This window comes from Dipodomys spectabilis, unplaced genomic scaffold (assembly GCF_019054845.1).
Source record: "Dipodomys spectabilis isolate Male_0828 unplaced genomic scaffold, ASM1905484v1 ptg000394l, whole genome shotgun sequence".
Lineage (NCBI taxonomy): Eukaryota > Metazoa > Chordata > Mammalia > Rodentia > Heteromyidae > Dipodomys > Dipodomys spectabilis.
Genome location: NW_024871071.1, coordinates 927,261 through 950,612, shown reverse-complemented (window position 1 = coordinate 950,612; position 23,352 = coordinate 927,261). Strand labels below are relative to the sequence as shown.

The 23,352-nt window shown below is 39.9% G+C and overlaps 1 pseudogene; it reads right to left on the bottom strand.

Moving 5' to 3' along the window:
• Window positions 1-19,303: 19,303 nt before the first annotated feature.
• Window positions 19,304-20,316, bottom strand: LOC122096856 (annotated as a pseudogene).
• Between the last annotated feature and the right edge of the window lie 3,036 nt (window positions 20,317-23,352).

The window sequence follows — 23,352 nt, the reverse complement described above, 5'->3', positions numbered from 1 at the left end:
TGTGTTCTCTTCTTTTTCTGATAAGATTTGCTAAGGGTCTGTCAATTTTGTTAAGTTTTTCGAAGAACCAACTCTTTGTTTTGTTGATTCTTTCTATAGTTTTTTTGGATTCTAATTCATTTAATTCTGATTTAATTTTGATTATTTCTTTCCGTCTACTGGATTGGGGTTTATCTTGCTGCTCTTTTTCAAGGAGGTTTAGATGTGTCATTAAATTGTTAGTTTCAGATCTCTCCAATTTGTTAATGTAGGAGCTCAGAGCTATAAACTTGCCTCTGAGTACTGCCTTTGCTGTGTCCCAGAGGAGCTGGTAATTTGTGTGTTCATTTTTGTTGAATAGCATGAACATTTTAATTTCCTTTCTAATCTCTTCCATGACCCACTCATGATTCAGCAGTGTGTTGTTCAGCCTCCATGTGATGCCGGACTTTCTTTGGTGGCTTTTGGTGTTGAGTTCTAATTTTATTCCCTTGTGGTCAGAGAGGATGCAAAGTATAACTTCAATGTTTCTGAATTTAGACAAGTTTGCTTTGTGGCCTAAAATGTGGTCTATTTTAGAAAACGTTCCATGTGCTGCTGAGAAAAACGTGTATTCTGATGCTGCTGGGTGAAATGTTCGGTAGATATCGGTTAAATCTAGTTGATCTATACAGCTGTTTAGATCTGCGGTTTCTCTGTTGAGTTTTTGCCGAGTTGATCTGTCTAGTGGGGAGAGTGGTGTGTTAAAAGCCCCAACAATTAATGTCTTTGGATCTATATTGGATTTGAGGGAAAGTAGTGTTTCTTTGATAAATTTTGGTGCTCCATTGTTTGGCGAATAGATATTTAGAATTGTAATATCCTCCTGAAGGAGAGATCCTTTAATTAGTATGTAGCAACCTTCTTTATCTCTTCTCACGAATTTTAATTTGAAGTCTATTTTATCTGATACTAGGATTGCAACTCCCACCTGTTTATGGGGGCCGTTTGCTTGGTAGATTTTGTTCCAGCCTTTAACATTGAAAATGTGTTTGTTTTTACGGGCAAGATGTGACTCCTGCAGGCAGCAGATAGAAGGGTCTTGTTTTTTAATCCAACTAGACAGTCTATGTTGCTTAATTGGAGAGTTCAGTCCGTTAACGTTAAGAGATAGGACTGAGAGTTATTTGGGAGTTCCGGCCATGTTATCCACCTTCTTGGGGGCTGTAAAAACTGGGTTCTTCCTTTGGTTCTTGGATTCTCAGTTTGCGTGCAGTTTCTTGGCCTTTATTGCGGTCTTGTTGGTTTTCTATGTGTAGGACATCTTTAAGAATCTTTTGTAGGGCTGGTTTGGTGGAGATGTATTGTTTCAATTTTTCTTTGCTATGGAAGGTTTTTATTTGGCCTTCAGTTATGAAGGAGAGTTTAGTTGGGTACAGTATTCTTGGTTGATAGTTGTTTGTTTTTAGGGCATGGCATACATCATTCCAGGCTCTTCTTGCTTTGATTGTTTCTGCTGAGAAATCTGAGGTGATTCTAATTGGTTTCCCTTTATAGGTGATTACCCTTTTCTCCTTGACAGCTTTAAGGATCTTTTCCTTGTTCTGAGTTGATCCTGTGTGGATTATAATGTGACGGTGGGATGTCCTATTCTGGTCTAGTCTATTTGGGATTCTAAAAGCTTCTTGTATCTGAATAGGCCTATCTTTTTGTATGTTTGGGAAGTTCTCTGCTAGGATCCTGTTAAACAAATTTCCTAGACCATTAACTTCTGTTTCTAGGTGCTCCTCTACACCCATTATCCTTAGATTAGGCCTTCTGATGGTGTCTTCCAGGTGTTGGAAAGATCTATCATATTTCTTGGACTTGTCTTGGATGGTTGTATGTTCTTTCTCTATAATATCTAGGCTGTCTTCAATCCCTGAGATTCGATCTTCTGCATGGTCTAACCTGCTGTCAAGACTCTCTACTTTGTTTTTTATCTCTTTTCCTTCTAATTGGTCAGCTTTGATGGCTTCAAGTTCTTTGATGAAGCTCTGTTTTAGGTCTTGTATGAATTTCTTTACTTCCTTAATTTGGTGTTCAGTGTTTGTTCTCAAATCACTTAGTTGATTGGTTATGGTTTCTTTGGACTCCCATTCCTTCTGTTGGGTTCCATTCAGCATTCCCTTTGTGGTCTCCCTGACTTCCTTCAGCTCTTTGTTAATGGATTCCATGAATGCCTTTAGTGATCTTTGTGTATTCTCTACCTGGTCTCTCAATTCCTGTATTACTTTTTGATTAGCTTCCTCCCGTTCGTGGGATTCCTGTAGTTCTCTCTCCTCCGGTTCGTGGGATTCCTGCAGTTCTCTTTGAGTGTTTTCAGCCTGCTCACGCCATTCCTCCCTTTCTCTTTGAGTATTCTCAAGTTGTTCAAGCAAATCCTGTATCAGTTTTTGAGTAGCTTCCTCACGCTTATGATATTCCTGTATAAGCTTTTGGGATGCCTCCTCTCTCTCCCTTTCACGCTCATACAGAGTCCTTTGTAAGTTGTCAAACTTCTCATTTATCATGTTTGCCAGCAGTGTTTGTAGAGCTATTTGGGAACTCTCCTCTGGATTATTCATTATCTGTTCTGACCCCTGATTATCAAGATTGGGAATTGAGATATCCGGATTTGCCATTTTTCTTGTGTTTTTCCGGCTTACTCTGCCCATTTGAGATGAAAATAGCACCAGTTTTGTGCTAGAACACTATCTTAAGGCAACCATCAATCAAAGTTTGCATTTGTACAGTCAATAGTCTACAGATACAATCTAGTTCAACAGATACATCTATTCAACATCAAACAACTATATGTTAATGGGCTTTGAACCGCAGAGAAGAATTTGGAAAACCAGAAATTATTAGGGTTAGGGAGAGATGTGGGTAAAAAATAGGAATAGATTGGCCGGGCGCTGGTGGCTCACGCCTGTAATCCTAGCTACTCAGGAGGCTGAGATCTGAGAATTGCGGTTCAAAGCCAGCCCGGGCAGGAGAGACCGTGAGACTCCTATCTCCAATAAACCACCAAAAAACTGGAAGTGGCGCTGTAGCTCAAGTGGTAGAGCGCTCGCCTTGAGCTGAAGAGCTGAGGGACAGCGCCCAGGCCCAGAGTTCAAGCCCCACGACCAACAAAAAAAAAAAAAATAGGAATAGATTGGTGTGGGGAGGCACAGGGAGAGTTAACTATGTCCTAATCCCAATGCAGGAAATAGGTTGGGTAGGATGCAAGTAGAGAGAGAGAGAAAAAGAAGAAAGGGAAAGGGAAATGAAAAGAGACCAGAAAAAAAATAGAAACGTAAAAATTAATATTATTATGGAGTATAAAAGACCATCTATTTAGAGAGGAATGTGAGTATATTAAGAGAAGGGAAGGGACATAGAGGAGAAGTGAAAAACTTAAAAAAAATGCTTAAAATATTATATAGGTATAAAGAGGTAGTGCTGCTATTAAGGAATGTAAGTCTCAGAGGTTTTGAATTGAGTAATAAATTTGTGGATTAAGTGTGTACACCATGGGGGATAGGGTCTACTAGTTAACTACAGGTTTATCTGAGGATGTGCAGGACAAGAGTTAAGTCACATAAAGCAGATCAAAAGAGAGGAAAAGGTGGAAAGGATAAGAAAGGGAGAAAAAAAGATCAGAAGTTCAGTAGAGCTAGACAAAAAACAAAAAGATAGTTCAGAAAGAAAGAAAAAGAGAAGGAAGACAAGAAAAGAAAGGAAAACGCACATTCACATATTCCTAAAATAAAAATTATAAGAGAAAAAAAAAGTTACTGGAAAACAATTATTTTTTCAAAAAAGGCAAAAATTAAAGATTAATAAAATTTTTAGAAAAGGAAAAAAAAATTTATATATATATAAGGTACCAAAAAAAAAAAAAAGAAAAGAAAAGAAGAAGAAGAAGAAAAAAAAAAGTTCTTTTTTTATTTTTTATTTTTTTGGGAGGGGTGGGAAGAATCCTGTATCTCCCTTTTGTCTGTAACCAGCCTCTTGTTGGAGTCTCTGGTCAGCTTGAGGTCCTGTGGCTTGATTGGTTTCTTAAGTCAGTTTGTTCGAACAGGCAGAAAAATGCTCTGCTTTACCCAAGATTTTGAGATCCCCCTCCCAGGTTAGTTTAATGGGAGGGTGATCTGCTTTGAGAATCACAAAAGAGGGGGATGCAGTGGTGAGGCTAGGTTCTGGGTAGAGTTGAGGCCTTTCAACAATCAGTAGCTTTTCCCTGGGGCTATTTTGTGAAAAAACTCACAGAGCCCACCCTGGAGCCATTCTCAGGGTTTCTGTTTTTCAATTGATTGTGGAGGCTGCTAGAGGGAGGGGCAGCCTCTGGCTCTGGTTACCCGGTGAGGAGAGCCACTCCAATGGCTGGCGCCTGAGCTGGGTGACTTTTCCCTGGATGGAGCTGAGTCTGGCAGGTCACTTCGCCGTTAAGTTCTTGTGACCTGCTAAATGACTCGTTTTATTCCAAGGCCTGAGTTGGAGCTGGCAGCTCCTCCGAGCTTTGTTGGTATCCAAGATGGAGATCACCGGTGCTGGGGGGGGGGAGGGGTGGCCTTCCCTCCTCTGCTCCCTGAGAAGGAGTGAGGATGGCGGGCTTCTACTCACGCCGTCTTGGATCCTGGGTCGTCTCTGGTCTGCAAACTGCAGGATGAGGATGTTCACTCCTTGTCGGTTCTTGCTGGTGTTGAGTAGAATCCGCTCACCCGCTGCGTCTGGCTCCTTCGTCCCGGACTCTCTGTGTGAGCGCTCAGGTATGGCGCCAGCTGCGGGCTCCGCCGGGACCCTGCCGCGGCAGCCGCGGCGGCTGCTGGCAGGCGCTCAGATGTGTCTTCTTGCCTTGGCTTCCCCTCTCTTGTCTAACTCTCTGTCCTGTGATGGCACACTTGGCGTGATTCTCTGGCTTAGGACTGTTCACTGGAACTCTAAAACTGCTTTCTATGCGAGAGCTTGTTCAGATTCCAGCTTCTCCTCCGCCATCTTCCCGGAACCCACCCAGCAGGAGATTCTTATCTCCAATTAACAACCTAAAAACTGGAAGTGGAGCTGTGGTTCAAGTGGTAGAGCGCTCGCCTTGAGCTGAAGAGCTGAGGGACAACGCTCAGGCCCAGAGTTCAAGCCCCACGACCGACCAAAAAAAAAAAGAAAAGAACTTCAAGATGATTCACAAAGTAAATTTTAATAGGCAAAGAGAAGCAAGAAAGGAGAGAAAAGCACAAAGCACGTACACGCATAGATAGGTGTACAGAGGGCATTTATTAGGGATGTTTGTACTAGATACAATAGATTAAGTACTTTAGCTTAACTTCTCCCCAAATCCGTGGTTTCTTTGTGTTTTAGCTATCCGATAACTTTCAATCATTCTGTTGTTGCAATACAGGTATTATCACACAAGCTTTAAGACATTAGTCTAGTTGGGCGCTGGTGGCTCATGCCTGTAATCCTAGCTATTCTGGAGGTTGAAATCTGAGGATTGTGGTTCAAAGCCAGCCCAGCCAGGAATGTTTGTGAGACTCTTATCTCCACTTAACCACCAATGTTTGTGAGACTCTTATCTCCACTTAACCACCAGAAAACAGGAAGTGGCGCTGTGGCTCAAGTGGTAGAGTGCTCACCTTGAACTGAAGAACTGAGGGACAGCGCCCAGGCCCAGAGTTCAGTTCATGACTGACTAAAAAAAAAAAAAAAATAGACATTGAGTCTGGGGTGATTTTGTCAATCAAAGGGTCTTATGGGCTAAGGCATAGTGATATATACCTCCTCAGTGAGAGGCAGAGACAGGAGGATCATAGTTTAAAGGAACAAGTTAGTGAGCATAAGCCACCGAACCCAACTAAAATATGACATTTTTATTATTTATCTAATGAGTTTTTCTGGAGACAGCAGGGCAGTATTTCCATGCTGGTTTGATACTGACTTGAGAGATCGGAGAAGGGGATTGGTTTGGGGACTTTTATAATGGTTAGGGGATGGGTCAGAGTTGAAGCATTTTCTACATAGTATGAACCATAGAGATCATGTCTCCTTTCTTATAAGTTTGTCCAGGTGTGGGGCATGGGGCAGAAAGGGAAAAGAAAGGGAAAGGCTTGAAAGTATCAGTATTCAAACATAAAAGTTAGTCACTCTTCTTTTTCTTTCTAGTGCTGAGGATCAATCCTAGGGGCTGGTATATGAGAGGCAAGTACTCTGCCATTAAACTACATGTCAGCCCAAAGACTCAAACTCTTAGCCGGGCGCTGGTGGCTCACGCCTATAATCTTACCTACTCATGAGACTGTGATCTGAGGACCAAGGTTCAAAACCGGCCCAGGCAGGAAAGTCTGTGAGACTCTTATCTCCATTAGAGCACTAGAAAACCGGAAGTGGTGCTGAAGCTCAAGCAGTAGAGCACTCACCTTGAGCTGAAGAGCTGAGGGACAGCGCTCAAGCCCCATGACCGACAAAAAAAAAAAAAAAAAAAAAAAAATCAAACTCTTTACTACAAAATAAACCAAGCAACCTAAAAAGTTACAAATCTGCATAACCTTGATTTCAGTTTGGCACATAAGCAAAATAAAAAATGTTTCAAGAAGAGGCAAAAAGGGGGCTAGGAATATAGTTCAGTGGTAAGAGCTAAGAGTGTGGGCTTAGCATTCATGAACTCCTGTATTCAACTTTTTATTTAATTGTATCATCACTATTTTAAATGATACTTGGTCTCACACTATTAGGTAAGTGTTCAATCACTAGTTACAACTCAAATATTAGATTTTAGACTCAGGTTTTCTAAAACCCAAAGCAATATTAATCAGCTGCTATGCTTATTTCAGCTTATAAAAATAAGCACAATTTCCCATCTCTTTCTATACTCATACCCTTTTACAATGTGACTTTGCAGTGTCCCCCAACCTTCATTAAAATAAGAAGTCAAGCTGGGTGCCAGTGGCTCACACCTATAATCCTAGCTACTCAGGAGGCTGAGATCTGAGAACTGCAGTTCAAAGCCACCCCAGGCAGGAACATCTATGAGACTCTTATCTCCACTTAACCACCAGAAAACCAGAAGTGGGGCTGTGGCTCAAGTGGTAGAGTGCTCACCTTGAGCTGAAGAGCTCAGGGACAATGCCCAGGCCCAGAGTTCAAGACCCATGACAGACAAAAAAAAAACGTAAAATGTATGTGTGTGTGTGTGTGTGTGTGTGTGTGTGTGTGTGTGTGTGTATGAAGTCAAAGCTGGGCACTGGTGACTCATGCCTGTAATCCTAACTACTCAGGAAGCTGAGATCTGAGGATCATGTTTCAAAGCCAGCCTGGGCAGCAAAGTCCATGAGACTACTCAGAAAAAGCCAGAAGTGGTACTGTGGTTCAAGTGGTAGAGCACTAGCCTTAAGCACAAACCTGACACAGAATCCAGGTACAAAATTCAAACCCAGGGGGGAAAATACACACACACACACTCACACACATATATATATGTATACATACTCAAACATAAAAGATAGTCACTCTTCTTTTTCTTTCCAGTGCTGAGGATACATCCTAGGGGCTGGTATATGAGAGGCAATCACTCTGCCACTGAACTACATCTCAGTTCAAAGAATCAAATTCTTTACTGTGAAATAAACCAGGCAACCTAAAAAGTTACAAATCTGCATAACCTTGATTTCAGTTCAGCATGTAAGCAAAACCCAAAACACATCATATATATACACACATGTATATATCTATATATACATGTGTATACATGTACACACAGGCATACACACACACATATATTCTGTTTTTCATCTGATGAGTCTGGTTTGGTCCTGCATGCTGCTTTGGCCAATAGAGTACGGCAGAATAAAGTTCCAGTTCTGAGTGTGGCCCTCAAAAAAACTTGGCAGGCTTCAGCCTTCTCCTTGGAACCTGTTGAACTGCCATGTAAACAACCCAGGGTAGTCTACTAAATTATCAGAGACACACGGTCTGTCTTCCCTGTCAACTCAAAGGTTGAATCAACTGCCAGGCATGTCAGTGAGGCCTGCCCTCAGACTACGTGACTAGCACACTAGCAGCTTCTGCAGACTTATGGGTGAGCCATGACAAACAAGAATAACCACCCACTACACAACCCAAATTGCCAGTTCACATAATCATGCACTAAATATGTAGCTGTTATTCTAGGGTGGTTAGTGTAAGAATCCTTTATGACCATCCCAGTGGACCACGCAGAGGCAGGCAGGCACAGGAGAAAGATTATTATAAGGTTTATTAGAGGGGCCATATCTTCTCTGGAGAGGAAGCACATCGCATCTGCCCCTATTCAGGTGGCAGGCAGGTCTGGGGAAGAAGTGAGGGCAGAAGTGAGGTAAATGTGTGTGCAGGTGGGTGTAGGTGGAGAGAGGGAGTGGCTAGCTGTATGGTGAGAACTCTAGGGCTGGGAGGAGCTTGGTTCTGGGTAGAGCTGAGGACCAAAGGTGGGGATAATACTGATAGTTTGTTTTACAGCAATAGATAATCAGCATATCACCATATAGTTCAAATTTTTCATGAGTAAATATGTATTATGTGTTGGTCCTGTAGCTTGAACTTAGGGCCTGGACATTGTCCCTGAGCTTTTTAAATTTTTGTTCTTTCTCAAGACTAGTATCCTACCACTTGAGCCTTAGCTCCACTTCCAGCTTTTTGGTGGTTAATTGAAGATAAAAGCTTCACAGACTCTCCTGACAGAGTTGGCTTTAAATCATGATTCTCAGATCTCAGTTTTCTGAGTAGCTAGATTACAGGCATATGCCACCAGCACCCTGCAATTTTGTTTTAAACATCAAGATACAGAGCTGGGCACTGGTGGCTGATGTCTGTAATCCTAGCTACTCAGAAGGCTGAGATCTGAGGATCTCGGTTCAAAGCAAGCCTGGGCAGGAAAGCCCATGAGACTCTTATCTCCAATAAACTACTCAGAAAACTGGAAGTGGCACTGTGGCTCAAGTAGTAGAATGCTAGCCTTGAGCTGAAGAGCTGAGGGACAGCACCCAGGCCCAGAGTTCAAGCCCCACAACCGACAAAAAAAAAAGTCAGATATAGGCTTTGAGTTTAAGCCCCAATGCTAGCACACACACACACACACACACACACACACACACACACACACACACACACATACACACACACCAATTTTCTCTTTGAGGGACAAAGATTTATCAGTACTAAAGATATTTAAGAAAAATAAATAAAACTATAGGCTCTCGCTGGGAAGGTGGCTCAGTGGTAGAGCACTCGCCTTGCATGCTCAAAGCCCTGGGCTCAATTCCTCAGCACCACATAAGCAAAAAGAAAAAAAAGCCGGAAATGGCGCTGTGGCTCAAGTGGTAGAGCGCTAGCCTTGAGCTGAAGAGCTGAGGGACAGCGCCCAGGCCCAGAGTTCAGGCCCCATGACCGGACCCCAAAAAACAACAACAACAACAAAAAAAACCAAAAAAACTATAGGCTCTCAAAGCAACCTAATAGTGGAATAGACAAATTATTTTATTCACAGAAAATATGTTGAAATTAAGTATGTGTCCTATAATTATTATAGTGGTTATATTTAGTGGTTATATGTTTAACATACATTGTTATGTGTTAAAATGAAGTTGTGTTGCCTTACTTTGTGGCATACAACTGTCATCATCTGCAGGAAGGAATGTAAGTTCTAGGGATACCTCTGCCAGTAGACTTCACTTATATCTCAGCTGGTACCCTTTGCTGGTACTTATACCTCAGCTAGTACTCCACCACCCTCTCCCTGCTTCATTTACACAGAGCTCAACCTCCAGGCACATTTCTCTGATGGTGGCACCTCCTGATAGAAAGAGAAATATGTGCTATAGCACTATCATACTACACAATAAAAAGAACAGATACCTTTTTCTTACACCTTGGAGGATGGGATGTCTAAACCAAGATATTAATGTGTAGTGATGATCTTTTTGCTGCATCCTTCTATGTTGGAAGAGACAGAAGGGCACAGAAAAGAGTACAGTGTCATTCCATTCAGAATGCAGAAGAGAGAATCCTTTCCCCAAGCTCTATTTCGTGGCTGGAACATGCTCAAAAATGTCTTCAGACTATCACATTTCCCACTAAGCAGCAGCTCATGAATTTGGGGTAGCACATTTGGACCATGGCATTTGGCCAAGTTGGAACCCCTCTTAGATTCCTCTCCTTAATTTCCTCTTTTTACCTGGGTAGCAAAGCTGTTGTGCCTTTCTTATTTTTCCTCAGAGTGATAAAAATTAGCTTTGGAGAAGTCTGATGTAAAAGTCCATTTAATATAACCATATATATACATATTTCTAAACTATTAGTATAGGAACAAAACATTGAAAAATTCGACTAGACCTTCAAATACAAAAAGTTACAATACACTATTGCACATATATATATATATATATATATATATATATATATATATATATTTTTTTTTTTTTTTTTTTTTTTTTTTTGCAGGGGGGGGGGTTCTGGTCGTAGGGCCTGAACTACGGGCCTGACGCTGTTCCTCAGCAGTGCTGTACCACTTGAGCCACAGTGCCACTTCCGCCTTTTTCCTTTTTGCTTATGTGGTGCTGAGGAATCAAACCCAGGGCCTCATACATGCAAGGCAAGCGCTCTGCTACTGAGCCACCTTCCCAGCCCACTTATATTTTTAATTTAAATTTTTACTTAATTTATAGTGAATATTTTCTATATTTGTAAATGTGCTTGTTTTATTTTGAATAGGCTATGCACGTACATATATAAAAATTTAAAACATTTGCAATAATACACAACAAACATCACTGTCTCACCCTTAGCCCATTCCATATTTCCAAAACACTTTGAGTTTCCTTATACATGTGTATATGTATGCATATATATACTATATATACATGTTCTCTCTCTATATAGTGTGTATATATATATAATATATATAAAATCTTCTTTTTTCATTCCTGGGGCTTGAACTCTGGGCCTGGTCACTGTCTCTCAGCTCATTTTGCGCAAGGCTAGCTCTCTACCATTTGAGCCACAGTGTCACTTCTGGCTTTTTCTGTGATTAATTGGATATAAGAGTCTCATGGACTTTCCTTCCCCGGGCTAGCTTTAATCCCAATCCTCAGATCTCAGCCACCTGAGTAGCTAGGATTACATGTGTGAACCAGCAGTGCTGGACTTACAGTATACATATTCTATATAAACTATGTATATACGTATATATATGTATTTATATTGATATTCTGATTTTTTCTTTTGTGATATGAAAGGTGAGCGTCATATGTCTTGCTCTTTTTTTGAATTTAATGATTTTAGAGCTCTTATCAGAACATAGGGTGCTTTCTCTTTCTAATTTTTTTTCTTTTTTTCAGAGCTAGAAACAGAAGCCAGGGCTTCATGCATGCTAGACAAACATTCCATCTTTAACCAACACTCCAGCCCTCATTTTTTTTTTTATTGTGACAATACAGTACAGAGGGGTTACAATTACATGGGCAAGATAATGAGTACATTTCTTATTAAGCAATGTAGCCTCCTCCTTTGTTTCCCCTTCCCATCCCTTCCCATCCTCCCCATCCTCCCCGCACCAAAGTTGTAAAGTTCATTTTCAACATAACCACTTGTACATCTCATTGTTGCAATGGGTCCACCTGTATCCCTATTTAAATGATTTGTTTTTCCCCTTCCCCTCCACAAATTATACTGACATCAAATACAGTGAAAGCAGGGGTTATACCGTGGGGGAGGGACATACAAAGCAACAAGGAAATAATCTTATAAATGTGTTAGAAACAATCCCATGAAAGAAAAGAAAACATTTGAATACATATCTTAGGGTTCATTTCCCTAACATCAACTTAACTGACCTTTTCTGCTTGACTCAGACATATACTAGATATTGCAAATAAGGGAAACCATGGGACCTAAGTTTCTTTGGGCCTGGCTTACTTCACTTAATATAATTTTTTCCCAGCCCTCATTTTTGTATTTTATACTTGAAGTATATTTCATTGGATGATGATTCACAATTTACTTAGTAAATCCTTTATTGTTTTTTTTTTCTGTTTCACTAGAATAATTAGTGCTACCATTCAAACCTTTAAAAAAATTTCCTTAGTATCTATCTATCCATTTATCTATTTTTGCGCTGGTACTAGGGCTTTAACTCAGGGCCTAGCACTGTCTTTTAGCTTTTTTCTTAAGGGTGGCACTTGAGGCACAGTTACACATCCAGAGTCTCATGGACTTTTCTGCATAGGCTGGCTTTCAACACTCAGCTTCCCGAGTATTAGGGTTGTAAGTGTGAGTCGTCAGTGCCCAGCAATTAATTTATTTTTGAGACAGGATGTTGCTCTGTGACCCAGATTGGGCTAGAACTCAAAATCTTACCTTAGTCTCCTAAGTTTCAGGATTATAGGTGTGTGCTATCATATCCAGCCTTTACATAATTTAGTTTAAGTATTTGAAATATTACACAATTATTCTTTTAGGATAAATTCCTAGTAATAGCTCCAAGAATTAAAATATGTTCTAAGTTTGTTCTTTACAAATGGGCCAGTTTACACCACCATTAATTGTATAGAAAAATGCCATTACCAGATTCTCAAGAATAATTGGCAATGTACACATTTTTCAAGTTTTTATTAATTTGGAAAGGAAAATGGCATTTCATTATTTTAATGTAAGTTAAAATAATTTGTTAATTATTTTTATGACTTTTTCATACTTTTTGCCTATTTGTTTTCTATTTTCTTTTCTTTTTTTTTTTTTGGGTCCGGTCATGGGGCCTGAACTCTGGGCCTGGATGCTGTCCCTGAGCTCTTCAGCTCAAGGCTAGGGCTCTACCACTTGAGCCACAGTTCCACTTCTGGCTTTTTTCTTTTTGCTTATGTGGTGCTGAGGAATCGAACCCAGGGCCTAACGCATGCAAGGCAAGCGCTCTACCACTGAGCCACCTTCCCAGCCCCTTTCTATTTTTTTGTTCCATCTCTTTCTTTCTTCCTTCCTTTCTTTCTTTCTTTCCTTCCTTTCTTTTCTTTTCTTTCTTTCTATTGTTAGCCATGGGTCTTGAACTCTGGGCCTGGGTACGGACCCTGAGCTCTTCAGCTCAAGGTGAGTGCTCTACCACTTGAGCCACAATGCCACTTCCAGTTTTCTGGTGGTTAATTTGAGAAAGAGTCTCATGGAGGGCTGGGAAGGTGGCTTAGAGTGTTTGCCTTGCACACATGAGGCCCTGGGTTTGATTCCTTAGCACCATATACGCAGAAAAGGCCAGAAGTAGCGCTGTGGCTCAAGTGGTAGAGCACCAGCCTTGAGCTGAAATGCTGAGGGACAGTGCCCAGGCCCAGAGTTCAGGCCTCATGACAAAAAAAAAAAAAAGAGTCTCATGAACATTCCTGCCTGGGCTGGCTTTGAACAGTGATCCTCAGATCTCAGCCTCCTGAGTAGCTAGTATTATAGGCATGAGCCACCAGCACCCGGCTTGTTCTATCTTTTCTTACAGAGTTTGAAGAGTTATTATATATAATTAAAGATACTAACAGTTTGTCCTATACAATTTCTTTACCAATTTATTGCCATTTCTTTTCTCTCCTCCCTCCCTCGTACCAGTGTTAGGGCTTGAATTCAGGGCCTTCAGTTTTTATCCCTTTTTTGATCTCTTAAGGCACAGTTCCACTTCCAGCATTAGCTGTGGATAAGAAAGAATCTGACAAATTGTCTGCTGGGGTTGGCTTTGAACTGGTATCCTCAGATCTTAGCCACCTCAACAGCTAAGATTACAGGCAGAGCTACTAATGTCCAGCTTGCATTTTCATTTGGTTTGTTTTCATTTTCTTTAATTAATTATTTTTTTATTAATTAATTACAATACTGGAGTTCAAACTCAGGGTCTCATTCATGCTAGGCAAGGACTCTACCACTGAGCTACAGTACTGACCTCTCATCTTTTCACATTTAGAAGTTTTATGGGAAGGGGAAACAAAGGAGGAGGCAACAATGCTTGATAAGAAATGTACTCATTATCTTGCCCATGTAACTGTAACCCCTCTATATGGTATTTTCACATTAAAAGAAGTTTTTTGCACATTTTTTATTACTGTCCTTTGTACAAGAGAGTTTCATTTTGACCTGAAAATACACATTTATAAATTTTATGTAGATAAATCTTTTCCTTTATGGTTTTTATCTCTGGAAACTTGCTTACTTCCACTACATGAATTCTAGGGATGCTGGTATAGTGAACTTGATATCCTATTGCAAGTGATGTGATTCTCATATGATTTGATTGACAAAAGCAGACTGTGAACACATGAGTTTTGCTTTTCTTTGTGCCCACTGTAGATTTAAGGGAATCTTAGCAGAATGTCTGAAAACATAATGATGATCAGTCACGCTGAACTTTCCACAAAAGAATTTCTTTGAGTCTTTTAAAGTTTCTGGTTCAGTTTGCACTGTCCTATAATTACATGATAAACATCTCTTGTATCTTTGATGGGTGAAAACAGAATAAAGGAATAAAGACAATAAGAAGACAGGGACAGGGTTCTAAATCAATAAAGGATATGGGTACAGAAAAGAAGACAGTATTGTACTAGGTAAGTGAATTCAGAGGGATTTTCTAGACTCAATGGATACTCAACCCTGAAATAAGAGTCAGTGACATCTATACATAGAAAGATATGGTAGATTTTCTCAAGTTCAACTGATCATGGCTAGTTTCTTTTATGGACTCACCTGATTAAGTTATGCCCACCCACTATGGTTTTATTTTTATTTTATTTTTTTTTTGGTCAGTTGTGGGGCTTGAACTCTGGGCTTGGGCACTGTCCTTGCACTCTTCAGCTCAAGGCAAATGCTCTACTGCTTGAGCCAAAGCACCACTTCCGGTTTTTGAGTGGTTTATTGGAGATAAGAGTCTCATGGACTTTTCTGCCCAGGCTGGCTTTGAACCATGATCCTCAAATCTCAGCCTCTTGAGTAGCTAGGATTACAGGCGTGAGCCACCAGCGCCCGGCTACCCACTATGATTTTAATCATCAAGTGAGTCCATGAAAACCATCATGTTATTTTACAGTTGTTAATGTTGAAAACAATCATTTTCCATCTCCACATTTCTACATTGTTCCTTTCTGATTCCTGTTCTTCTAACACCAATAGTTATTATTCCTGATATATTATTTTCTGTGCTTGTCTCCTGGTGATTCTTTATCTATTATAGAATATGAATTTCTGAGAATACTTTTTCTTTAAATTAAAAATTAAAAATTCATCTTTTTTTGTGCAGTGCTGAGATTGAACCCAGGGCCTAGATACTGTGTCTAAGCTTTTTGCTCAAGGCTAGTACTTTATCACTTGAGCCACAGCTCCACTTCCAGCTTTTTTGGTGGCTAATTGGAGATAAGAGTCTCACAGACTTTCTTGCCCAGGTTGGCTTCAAACCTGATGCTCAGATTTCAGCCTCCTGATTAGTTAGGATTACCAAGCATACACCACTAGTGCCTGTCTGAAAATTAGTCTTTTAAAATTTAAGTCTAAAATTTCTACATGCTATTTTTTGTAGATTTAATATGAGCTATTTTTAAAATTTCTGCATAAAATTACTGCAAATGGAACCTCCTGTTCTTAGGTCAGAAATTTGGGCAAAGTATAGTAGAGTTTTCTGCTCAGGATCTCACAGAGATGACATCAAGGTGTCAGTCAGCCATTTCCACCTGGAGGCTTGACTAAAATCTACAATAAGATTCCTGGCTGGCTTAGTAGTAGAGCGTTTGCCTTTCCCTTTCCTCGCCCTTCTTTCCCCACTTTTGTTCTCCCTCCCTCCCTCCCTCCGTCCCTCCATCCCTCCGTCCCTCCCTCCCTCCGTCCCTCCCTCCTTTCCTTCCTTCCTTCCTTCCTTCTTTCCTTCTTTCCTTCCTTCCTCCCTTCCTCCCTTCCTCCCTTCCTTCCTTCTTTCCTTCCCTTTCTTTTGAAAATATTTGATCCTCCTGCATTAGCCTCCTGAGTGCTAAGATTTTAGGGCTGCCCTATCATACTTTGCTTTAAAGCCTTAAAAGTTACAAGAAATAACTAAGTATTTTACACACCTGTAATATCATCACTTAGAAGCTTGTGGTAGAAAGATAGTGAGTTCAAGGCCAGTCTGAGCTATATAGTGAGACTATGTCTCCTTACAGCCCTCCAAATAAAAAGCCTTAAGAAGTATAAAAAGAAACTAGGAAAGCAATGCTAATTACAGGAGCTATCAATAACTGTTTGAAAGGACATACAACACAGAAAGAATGGAAGGGGAGGAGGACTAGAAGGGTAAAATGTGCTCTGCTCTAAAACTAACCTGACAGAAACACTGGTAATCTACTCACTGCTGTTGACTTGGAAACAAACTATAAACATTGGAAATTGTCTGCATAAATATGTTCTTGTTTGAAAACATTTTTTGCATTTTACTTTATTATTGTTTTAGAGGTGATGTACAGAAGGGTTACATTTGCATACATCAGGGAATAAGTGCATTTCCTTGCACACAGTGTCTCTCCTTTCCCTCTCTCCCATCTCCACCCGTGAGCTGCACAGCTCACTTTCACCAGTGCTCATGTGCTCCACTGCTGCACTTTCTCACCTTTTTATCTCAGATTCTTCATTCTTCCCAGCCTACCACATGTGCATATGAATACACTGTATAGGAAGTAAGGAATACAGAGTCATCAGAAAATGAAAAAAAACAAATTAAGAAAAATGTCCTTTCTTTCCATATCTTTGGAGTTTGTTTCAGTATGTATATTATCTTATATACATATGAAGAGGTGCTTGGGTATTGCACCTTTGTGATTCTCTCCTAAGACTATCTATCCTCTTTTTGTCTTACCGAATCTAACTATCAAGAATCCTGTGTAATTTGCCATATCCGAGTGCATTTTAGATCTAATTTCTGTATATCAGGGAGAACATGTGCTGTTTGTCTCTCTGATCTTGGCTTACTTCACTTAACATGATCTGTTCTAGTTCTATCCATTTTCCTGCAAATGACATTATTTTCTTCTTTCTAATGACTGTGTAAAATTTCATTGTATATAGGTACCACATCTTTTGGATCCAGTTATCTATTGTGGGGCATCTGGGTTGTTTCCTTATCTTGGCTATTGTGAATAGTGAGGCAATAGTATGGAGTTCAGGGTAGATGCCAAGGAGTAGTATGGTTGGGTTGTAGGGAAGGTCTATGTTTAGTTTTTGAGGAACCTCCAGACTACTGTCCAGAGTGGTTGTATTAGTTTACATTCCCAACAGGGTTCCTTTTCCTCCACAACCCCACCAGCATTTATTGTTGTTCAAATTCAAAATGTTGGCCAGCCTAACTGGTGTAAGATGGTATCTCAGGATTGCTTTGGTTGGCATTTCCTTTATGGCCAGGGATGATGAGCATTTCCTCATGTGTTTCTTTACCATTTTTATCTCTTCTTCTGAGAAATCTCTTAGCTCCCTTGCCCATTTAATAATTGGCGTATTAAGTTTGGGAGGCGTTAGTTTTGTGATCTCCTTGTATATATTGGATATTAGGTCTTTGTTTGATATATTGTTGGTAAAGATCTTTCCCCAGTTGGTTGGCTGTCCTTGTAGTCTATTAACTATGTCCTTAACTGTGCAGAAACTTTTAATTTTAATGTAGTCCTACTTGTTGAGTCTCTTATCTGTTGTGCCCCTGAGACCATTTAGGAAGTTCCTGCCTATACCTAATAAGTTCTAATGTTTCTCCTTCCCTCACTTGCAGTAGTTTCAGAGTTTTGAGTGTGACGTTGAGATCCTTGATCCACTTTCAATTGATATTAGTGCATAGTGATCCAATTTTAGTTTTCTACATATGGTTGCTCAGTTTTTCCAACACCAATAATTGAAGAGGTTATGTTTTTTTCCACTGTATGTCTTTGGCTCCTTGGTCAAGTATCAGATGACTGTAAGTATGTGGTTTTATTTCTGGGTCTTTTAATGTGTTCCATTGATCTTTCGGTCTATTTTTGTGCCAATTCCAAACTGTTTTTTGCTATAATAGCTCTGTAGTAGAGTTTGAAATCTGTTATTATGATACCACACACATTGTTTTTTTTGGTTAGAATTCTTTTTTTTTTTGGGTCCAGTTGTGGGGCCTGAACTCTGGGCCTGGGCGCTGTCCCTCAGCTCTTCAGCTTAAGGCTAGAGCTCTACCACTTGAGCCACAGTGCAACTTCCAGCTATTTTCTTTTGGCTTATGTGGTGCTGAGGAATCGAACCCAGGGCCTCAGGCATGCAAGGCAAGTGCTCTACTACTGAGCCACCTTCCCAGCCCTTGGTTAGAATTCTTATGGCTATTCTAGGTCTTTTGTTATTCCATATGAATTTTGAAGGGTTTTCTCTATCTCATTAAGAACATCATTGGGTTTTTGATGGGGATTGCATTGAATTTGTATATCATATTTGGCGGTATGACCATTTTTCCAATGTTGATTCTACCTATCCATGAACATGGAAGGTCTTTCCATTTCCTGGTGTCCTCTTTGTTTTCTTTTTTTTTCAAACTGTCCTTTATTCTGTATTGTCTTATTATTCTTTCAATATAGCTTTGAAATGCTTCTTAGGATACAGATTAGTAGGGCTGGGAAGGTGGCTCAGTGGTAGAGCGCTTGCCTTGCATGCCTGAGGCCCTGGGTTCGATTCCTCAGCACCACATAAAGAAAAAAGCCGGAAGTGGCACTGTGGCTCAAGTGGTAGAGTGTTGGCCTTGAGCTGAAGAGCTGAGGGACAGCACCCAGGCCCAGAGTTCAGGCCCCACGACCGGACCCAAAAAAAAAAAAAAAAAGGATACAGATTAGTAAATAAAAACTAAACAAGGAATCTCAGTATGGAAAACAAATTTAATAAATTAAACACCAAAGGTCTGGGGCGAGCTGAGGCAGCAGGATAAACTGTGAGAGAGTCTAGGATACCCACAGAGTGCATCATCTCTCCTCAGGTCCCAGAGATCATTTAATAAACACAACAGCCAAGGAAGATCAGCTAAATGTAGGTACACTTACTTTGTACCACACAAAGTGCTAATTTTATAGATCCATCCAGTAAAAGAGAATATCTGAGAAAGATTCTTAATAAATGTAACAGTTACTCGATTCAAATTAATGTTAGACCCAGTTTATACTAGCTGAATCACTAGTGTTAACTAATTCACTGAAAACCCAGTACACCAAGTGCTTATGCTAAGAATATGGCCCTAAAACAAGCCATGTCCAGAGTACAATGAGTACAGACCATGGCAACTAAACATGTGAGTGAAGAGAATGGTTATAAACACAAACCATACTTCATGCTGAGGTGAGCGTGAACATGGTCACTCCTCATCTAGCTCCAAAGTGTCAACAATCTGAGCAGCAGAAGGATGATCTTCCAGATCTTCATTGGTGCACACAGAGAAGAGTTCAATTACTTTCTGGTAAGACTCATCCAGTTCTTCAATATTAATAGGTGGTCTGGTTCCCAACGTAGCATATTATGCTTCATCATCAAAATCACTTTCATCAAAAAATTTATCATCATCATCATCATCATCATCATCATCATCTGAGAGATTAATGTGTGGGATAGATAAGGTCATCATTTCCCAAAGTGTTAGGCCAAAGGCAAATATGTCTGCCTTGTCAGTAATAATGCCATTTTCCTCTAAAGCTTCCTTGGGTTTCCATGGCTCAATACCAATATAACAGGCCTCAGGATCAGTCACAGTCATATTTTCATCCAGTGGTAGAGAGATGCTTTTGTCACTGATTTTAACTGTTTCAGAATCACCTTTAATTACAACATTTGAAGACTTTATATCTCCATGAAGCAGTTTCTTTCCCTTCAGTCCTATTGCCCTATGCAAGGCAACTTTTAAAATTATAGCTGCTGGAAAAGGATCTTGGCTTTCTTTATTTCGCTCTTCTATCAAGTCATTTAGAGACTTTTCTCCTCCATACTCCATAGCAAGGCAGAGACTACCATCACTGACCTCAGTAAAAGCACGATAACCTATGATATTTGGATGATGAAGACTTTTTAAAATCTTTGCTTCATCAGTTAGTCTCTTCTGGTAAATAGTCCGATAATGATCATTACATATAGGATTTATCTTTTTTACGGCCCAGGGAGAATGAGACAGGCCTCTTGGAGATCTTTTCATTAGGTAAACATTCACCCCTGTCCCGAAGCCAAGCTTTATCATAAATGGAGAGGCAGGAATGTTTACACTTGGTGTTAAACATGATACAGATTTCTTTCTTTCAGATAATTTGCTTGGTGTCTTGAAATTACTGATTCCTTCCATTGGCACAATCACTCAGAGCTATAGGCTCACTTGAGGAGGACAGAGGTCGCCAAGGATGTCCCAAAAGCCACCCCGCAGGTCCCGGACAAAACCCGGGCCTGCCCTCTTTAATTTCTTTCTTTAGATTTTTATAGTTTTTTTTTTTTTTGCTATAAATATCTTTTTACATCTTTGGTTAGGTTAATTCCTAGATATTTTATTTTAATTTATTTTTGAGGCTATTGGAAAGAGGGTTATTTTCATGATTTTCCCTTTCTGCTTGTACATTTTTGGCATACAGAAAGGCTACTGGTTTTTGTAGGTTAACTTTTGTAACCTGCTACTTTGTATTGGCTCTATGAGTTTCAGGGTGGAGTTTTTTGGGTCCTTTAGGTATAAGATCAAGTCATCTACAAATACAGATAGTTTAATTTCTTCTTTCCCTGTGTGAATCCCTTTTATTACATTATTGCTCTGGCTAAAAACTCCAGAACTATATTGAATTAGAGTAGGGAGAGTGGGCATCCTTTTCTTGTTCCTGATTTTGTGGAAATAGTATGATGTTGACTGTTGGTCTGTCATATATAGCCTTTATTGTTTTAAGAAATATTCCTTCTATTCCTAGTTTCTCCAAAACCTTTAACATGAATGGATGTATTTTGTTGAAGTCTTTTTTCTGCATCTACTGAGATGATCATGTGGTTCTTGTCCTTGGCTCTGTTGCTGTGAATTACATTTATTAATTTGTATATGTTAAACCAGCCTTGCATCTGTGGGTTGTAGCTTACTTGGTCATAATGTATGTTTTTTGTTTTGTTTTTGGATTCTGTTGGATATTTTATTGAAGAGCTTTTCATCTGTGTTCATCAGAGAACTTGGTCTATAGTTTTCTTTTTTTTGTTGGTCTTGGGATGAGTGTGATATTGGCTTCATAGAATGAGTTTGGAATTGCTCCCTCTGCTTCTATTTCATGGAAAAACTTGATAAGTCTTGGTATTAGTTCATCTTTAAAAGTCTTACAGATTTCAATGGTGAATCCATCCAGGCCTGGGCTTATCATTGTTGGAAAACTTGATTACTTCCTCTACCTCATAGTGTGTTAGTGGCTTGTTTGGCAGGTTTATATCTTCTTAGTTCAGTTTAGACAGTTTGTATATTTCTAAAAATTCATGCATTTCTGTTAGGTTTCTCTTCTTTAGTGAGTACAGGTTTTGAAAGTAGTCCTTAATAAACATTTGGATTTTTAGATGTGTGTTGTAATGTTTCCTATGGAATCTCTGATATTATTGATTTGAATTTCCTCTTTTCATTTTTTATTAATCTCACAAGTGGTCTGTTAATTTTATTAATTTTTTTCCAAAAAATCCAGTTCTGTTTTATTGATTTTATGTGTAGATTTTATGTATAGATTTGTTTCTATTTTATTAATTTTTTATTGTACCATTTTATTTTATTTTTTCATATTCTTTATTGTGATTAAGTGATTACACAATTCCCCAAATTTCACAGTATTGTGCGATACGGATGTTTAGTTAAAGTCTCAAACACATTCTAACTTTCATGGGTCAATCGTGGTCTATAAAGTTTATGAGTTCTATGAGCTTTGGCAATACAGTTATTTCTTCCACATCGGGTGATATGTACATTTCTTTCATTTTGTATAGCATCAGCTGTTCCCTCTTTCCCACTCATTCCCTCGCTCCCATCGCTGCCATTGAGTTGCTTAGTTCATTTTTTTTTTTTTTTGGGTCCAGTCAAGGGGCCTGAACTTTGGGCCTGGGCACTGTCCCTCGGCTCAGCCATAGCGCCACTTCTGGCTTTTTTCATTTTGCTTATGTGGTGCTGAGGAATCGAACCCAGGGCCTCATGCATGCAAGGCAAGCGCTCTACCACTGAGCCACCTTCCCAGCCCCGCTCAGTTCATTTATATCAATGCCCAGTGCAGCTGATGGGTCCCGCTGTTGTATGTTTTTCCCTGATTCCCTCTAGTTCTGTGTCCTCCTCCTCCTCCTAGTTTTCCTCCAGTGTGCACATATATACCATATATGTGATCAGCAGCATGGGGTTATTTAGTAGTGATTCGACCAGATGAGTGGAAGTCCTTTATTTCTTAAGTCTTGTTAACTTTGTTGTATCACCTTACATTTTAGATTTAACATCCACTTATCAGGGAGACCATGTGCTGTTTGTCTCTTTGCTCTTGGCTTGCCTCGCTCAACATGATTTCTTCTAGCTCCATCCATTTCCCTGCAAATGGCATCATTTTGTCTTTTTAAAAAATTCCATTGTGTATAGATACCACAACTTTTGGATCCATTCATTTGTGGTGGGACATCTGGGTTGTGTCCATATCCTGGCTATTGTGAACAGTGCTGCAATAAGCATGGAGGTGCATGTGCCCTTGTATACTGGTTCCTGTTGTTCAGGATAGATGCCTAGAAGTAGTATAGCTGGGTTATAGGGGAGGTCTATATTTAGCTTTCTAAGGACCCTCCAGACTGCTTTCCAAAGTGGTTGTATAAGTGTACATTCCCACCAGCAGTATAATAATGTTCCTCTTTCTCTGCATCCCCTCCAGCATTTGTCGTTGGCTGACTTTAGGATGTGGGCCATTCTGCCTGCGTAAGGTGGTATCTCAGGATTGTCTTTATTTGCATTTCCTTTACAACCAGGGATGGTGAACATTTCCTCATGTGTTTCTTTGACATTTTTATCTCTTCATCTGAGAAGTCTCTCTTTAGTTCCCTTGCCCATTTAGTAAATGGTTTGTTAGGTTTGGGAGGGATTAGTTTCTTGAATTCCCTGTATATACTGGATATTAACCCCTTGTCTGATATATTGCTGGTAAATATTTTTTCCCAGTTAGTGGGTTGTCTTTCTAGCTTGGTTGCTATGTCTTTAGCTGTGCAGAAACTTTTTAAGTTAATCCTATTTGTTGAGTCTCTCTCAATTTATTGTGACTCTGGGACTCTGTTCAGGAAGTTCCTGCCTGTGCCTATAAGTTAAAGTGTCTCTCTTACTCTGTCCTGCAGTAGTTTTAAAGTTGATGTTGGTGCACGGTGATAGGCTGGGGTCCACTTTTAGTTTTCTGCATGTGC